The sequence below is a fragment of the Trachurus trachurus genome, assembly GCF_905171665.1.
Source record: "Trachurus trachurus genome assembly, chromosome: 20".
NCBI lineage: Eukaryota > Metazoa > Chordata > Actinopteri > Carangiformes > Carangidae > Trachurus > Trachurus trachurus.
This window is the reverse complement of record NC_139911.1, coordinates 16,941,130-16,946,462: the sequence shown is the minus strand read 5'-3', so window position 1 is coordinate 16,946,462 and position 5,333 is coordinate 16,941,130. Positions and strand designations below refer to the sequence as shown.

At 44.8% G+C, this 5,333-nt stretch overlaps 1 long non-coding RNA gene across 1 annotated transcript; it reads left to right on the top strand.

Moving 5' to 3' along the window:
- Window positions 1–2,642: 2,642 nt before the first annotated feature.
- On the top strand, window positions 2,643–5,124 carry LOC311003371. The gene is made up of 4 exons (XR_014596266.1): window positions 2,643–2,671; window positions 3,347–3,414; window positions 4,110–4,213; window positions 5,040–5,124. It is a non-coding gene; the product is annotated as an uncharacterized lncRNA (long non-coding RNA).
- The last annotated feature ends 209 nt before the right edge of the window (window positions 5,125–5,333 follow it).

The window sequence follows — 5,333 nt, the reverse complement described above, 5'->3', positions numbered from 1 at the left end:
GTCTTCTGGGCTTCCTCCTCTTGTTATGATGTCTGCAATGTTTTGTTCACCTGGAATCCACCTCCAGTCCTCAACTGATGTGGACTTCTGGATCTCTCCCACTCTGTTTGCGAAAAAGGTCTGGTACCCATAACTGTCTCTCTGTATTGCTCCTAGCACGGTTTGGCTGTCCAGCAGATGGAGCCAACGTTCCACTTGCATCCGACTGTGCTTTTCGATGTATCTTCTGAGCCTTGCAGCAAAGACGGCACCACATACCTCAGCTTTCACTGGTTCTCCTTTTTGGTCAAGTGGTGTGAGCTTTGCCTTGGACTCCACAAGCCGGACCTGGACGCCTTGTTCGGTCTCCCATCTGAAGTACACAACAGCTCCATAGCTCTGGTCACTTCCATCAGAGAATGTTATTCCCCAGGGTCCTCCAATTCCTTTGACTGGTGTGAGGCTTCTGTGGAAGGTGATTTGGTTGAGCCGTGTGTATTCCTCAAACAGGTGGATAGCTTCTTCTCTAAGTCTTTCAGACAGAGGTTTGTCCCATGTGTCTCGTGTTAGAGTTTTGCCTCCAGCTTCCTGAAAAGCTCTTCTGACTAGAATGGCTCCCTTTTGTTTGGTAGGTGTTGCAAGGCCTATGGGGTCATACAGGCTAGCCACTTGGCTAAGAAGTTGTCTTCTAGTCAGTGGGTTTGGAGTTTTTTCTCTTACCTCTTTCCCAAGAAGATTTTGGCTGATTCTCATCTTCTTTTTTCTCTTTGAGAAGTTGATTGAAGTCATGAGATACAGTTTGTCAGATTCGACCAGGTACCCAACTCCCAGGGCTTTGTTGTCTCCTTCTCTCATTTGGTTGGGAAGAATGAAGACTTGATCCGACGTTTCTGGATGTTGTGATGCTTGTGTCTGCCTCCCACTTTGGCCTGACCGGACCCACGGCTTGAGGAAGAATCCACCTGCTTTCAGGATTTCTTCGACTGTTCTGGTGGTTTTGTCTAGCTTGTCCAGGTCATTATGAGATGTCAGGATGTCATCCACATAGGCATCCTCTTCAATGATCCTACGCTCCTCCTCCAGGTGAGTGAACATAGGCAGTTTTGCTGTCTCCCTCATGGCTAGTTGTGCGATGCACCCTGCTGGTCGATCACCAATGTTGACTCTGGTGATGGCATATTCCTCAATTTCTCCATCTTCACTGTCTCTCCAGAGAAATCTGTGGAGGTGCATCTCCAGATCTTCAAGCCACACAGAATTGTACATTTTCTTGATGTCACCTAGAGCAGCATGGACTCCTCTTCTGAACCTTAATAACACTGCTCGGATGGGATTGAGAACATCAGGCCCTTTCAGGAGGAGGTCGTTCATGCTGAGCCCTCTAAACTTCTGGCTGCTGTTCCATACCAGTCTCACAGGTGTTGTAATGGAGTGTGGGTTTGGCGCCACCAAGTGGCTGACATACCATACTGGGCCTTTCCAGTCAGCGATGGTTTCCTTGGTGAGTTTCTTTGCTGCTCTCCTCTCCACCATCTCATGGACTTGAGTTGTGTATGCCACCCGCCACTCTGGTTCTTTCTTGAGCTGTCTCTCTGTCCGTAGAAAGGTGGCCTCCACTGCATTCCTGTTATTGGGCAGGGAACTTGGATCCTCAATCCAGGGGTATTTTGTGTCCCAGTGAGCCTCCTGACTGTGTGCATCTTTTTTCACGTAGGTAAGGCCTCGTCTGATGATCTCCAGTTCTTTCTCCTCGCTCAGAGTCATGTCTTTACCTCCCGATTGACAGTTCCCACATCTGCATCCTCCACACATGGGTTCGCAGGCTGCTCCAATGCTGTCCCATCTCCACCAGTCTAAGAACTCTCTGCCGGCTGTGCTTTTGGTTTCAGCCTTGATCTCGTGTATCTCAGCAATTTCTTGATACTTCACTGCTGTGGTCCTCATTGATCGTGCAAAGTGAGTCTCAGAGTTGTGTAGGGCCATGTCCACGACTTCAAAGAGGTCTGGATGCGCTCCGCCGACGGTCTTTCCTAAAGGGCTCTCCCAAAGGACGAGATCTCCTACTACCTTCACTCTTTGTGGGGCAAGTCTTCCTTCACGGTGGCTGATGAGAAGCTCGACGTGCTCTGGTCTGTGAAGGTCTTCCAGGCTGGTGTCAGGGAAAAACTTCTTGAGTTGTTGCGGTTTGATGACTCTGTGCACTCTTGCAATTTCATCCAAGCCATAACAGATCAGCTCATGAGCTCTCTCCGTGCCTCTGGGTGTCTTGACTCTTACCTTGAGTAAGTATCTTTTGGTCTTTACCTTCATGGCCATGCCTCCGACTCCATGGACAACAAGTGTGATTCTTTCACTTCGTAGTTTCAGTCTTCTGCACTCAAAAAAAGGAAATATCAGTGTTGTTGGCTATAAATCATAGTATTATGTTAAAATTACTCAAAAATCATGAGTTTTTATATCAACTTAAGTTGGTTGAGGTGGTTGAAAGCAAAAAATAAGCAATGTCAGGTTTACTTGCTGTGTTAGTTATCCCTACTCAACTCTGTCATGTAAAACCGAAAGCACTTCATTAATATAGTAGTTTGTCCCTTTGAGGACACCGCATATCCCCTCTAATCTCGTTCAAAATCACGTGAGATTATGTTACCTCCACCATTCTTTTTGTTGCACATGGCTGCTGCTCGAAATAGAGGTAAGTAAACATCTTTTTTACTGCCATTAGGCTACTTCATAAAGCACGTATCGGAATCGGCGAGTACGAGTCCAGGCACCGATCCATTACTAGCTGTATCTGTTTACCAGTTAACGTTAGCTCCGTTAGCTCGGTTAGCTCCGTTAGCTCGGTTAGCTTCGATAGCGCGGTTAGCGTCGTTAGCGCGGTTAGCGCGGCTACAGTCGAACGAGAGCGGTCCGTTTATCATGTAAACAGGACGTAGGCACGTTTTTTTCCCCGGTCAGTTGCCACGGACACATGACGTCCTGCCAGTGGTGAAGCATTTGGACCAGAGTGAAAACAAATGTGTACAGTATGAGCTGAAAAATTAACCAACATCTTACTGTAGCCTATAATTTACACCATGTCTGAAAACAATTATTTATTCCTAGATTTATATTTGTTTTTTTAGTTGTGTCTTACTGTCAAACTAGACAAGAAAGAAAGTTTTTTTTTTTTTTTTTTGCTTCATTCATGTTTTACAAAGGGTTTAACCTGAACCAGGCCTTACAATAATAATGTGTACTGGTAATTTAACAAAATTAATTACAAATTATATTTGTATTGACAGACCTGGCAAGGCAATTTAAGGATATGTTGCATAGGGCTGCCTTTTCATGTTTTGATTCTAATCTCATTTTATTTTTTCAACAGATATGAATGTGGTCTTGTAAAGACTGTGGGACAACTGTATCAAGAGTCGATCTACTAAAATACAACAGGTTAGCTGATGGAAACTTGGAATGCTCTTCACAGTCATTTAAGCAGGTCACATACTAATCAAAGTGTTGAAAAATGTGTTACTTCAGCTACATTTAACTGTTAGTTTAAAGCAGAAGAGAGTGATATATTTGTGTTAATATAAGTCTTAAATAGTTATATCTTCCGACAGCAATCACTTACATAGAGTGTTTGGACCGAAACACGAGTCTGTCAGTCACTCTGCTCTGCTCTGAGCCGAAGAGAAAACATTTATCGTATCCTACAGTTTTTATCCAATGAGGAGAGAGAACGGCATGCAGGGCTGTGTGTGCAGCCAAGGAACGCCGTGAATGTGGTGACGTAGCGACGAGGACTGTTATGGTGCGTTCAAGGAAACTCGTATTTTTCCGACCGTGAAGTGGTACCAGTTCGATCTGGTACGAGTTCACGGGTCAGAAGTTACGAGTGGCCGTTATAGTGACTTTCACCGGTAAAACAGGTCGGAAAAACACGAGTGGGTTGCCTGGAACGCTACAAAGTCGTAAGTTGTGACTTGAAGCTGTAATTTACGATTTCAAAAGCCTGCCTGGAACGCAGCATTAGCCAAAACCACCGGATCACTCACTTCTGCTTTAAGTACCTAAGCCTGTATTTGTAAATTTTAAGTTGTGTGTTAACCACCTTCTGTACTTTGTGTTTTTGTCTTGTTGTGCAGAGTTCACGCTGGACCACTGCTCTGGCAAGTTGGCTTGAGTGCTCCGTGAGAAAGGAGGAGCAGCAGCATGCAAAACCAAAAATATTATCGCTGTTATTGACCAGGTTTGTGTATAAATATAATTACTTGCATAATGATAGATATCTCAGTTGCTGTGGATACTTATTATAAAGTATCAAGTAGCATAATAAACCCCCACCCCAACCCACCCACTTAAATTAATGGCGCTGTTCCTCTAGCACAGTATGGCACGGCAAGGTACGGCTCAGTTTAGGTGCTTTTCCATTACAGCTGAGTTCCATAGTACCTCCTCAGCGGGGGAGTCTTCGTAGCACGACGGCTACGGCCATGTTGTCTCGCTCTGTATTTTCAATCCTCTCACCAGTTCCAAACACACTCGGCTGCACCTCGATCACGGACCACAGCGTGGTTTTCCTCACAGCAGACTTTTAACTCACATGAAGGAACAACAGTCTAATGTGCAGATCAGTGGTCGCTGTTGTTGGTGTGTTTTTAAAATTAGCGGGTTTGATTCTCGTGTTGGAAGTGGCGCTCATGACTCTTCCAGTGACGACACTCTGGCCAATCAGTGGAAGGCAGTCTGCTGATGTCACGTATAGTATCGCTTCGACTCGCTTGGAATCAGACCCGAGGCGTTACCAAAAAAGTACCGGTACTAGTGGAAACGCAAAAAAAAAAAAGTGCTGTGCTGTACTGAGCTCGTGGAAAAGTGTCATACCACAATTCACATAACACTAATTGGCAAGTGCACCCGTAGTTAACTGTGATTTTACGAATGTCTGAGTGACTTCTGTATGCAGACTGGCTTGCCAGCTGATATCTGTGTCAGGGGTCACTTTCTGGCATTTTTTCCATCTTTTTAATGTCAGTGACTTGTTTATACAGTGTATTTCCTGTTGTGTTTTGCAGAACACCTCCATCGAAACTAGGAGCCTCCAAGCTCTAGCTTTGTATATCAATGAAGACCCTGAAGAGCTAGTAAAGGAATCTGGAGTAAGTGTTATCAGTTGTTTTAAAGTGATATTTTCATTCAACATTGAGTAGAATGCTATATATGCTCTGATCGGTGTTTTTTTTTATTTAACTGACTTCACTTACTAGTGGAGTCGGTTATTCATTCATTCATTCATTTTCTATACCGCTTATCCTGCACTAGGGTCACGGGTGAGCTGGAGCCTATCCCAGCTGACTTTTGGGCGAGAG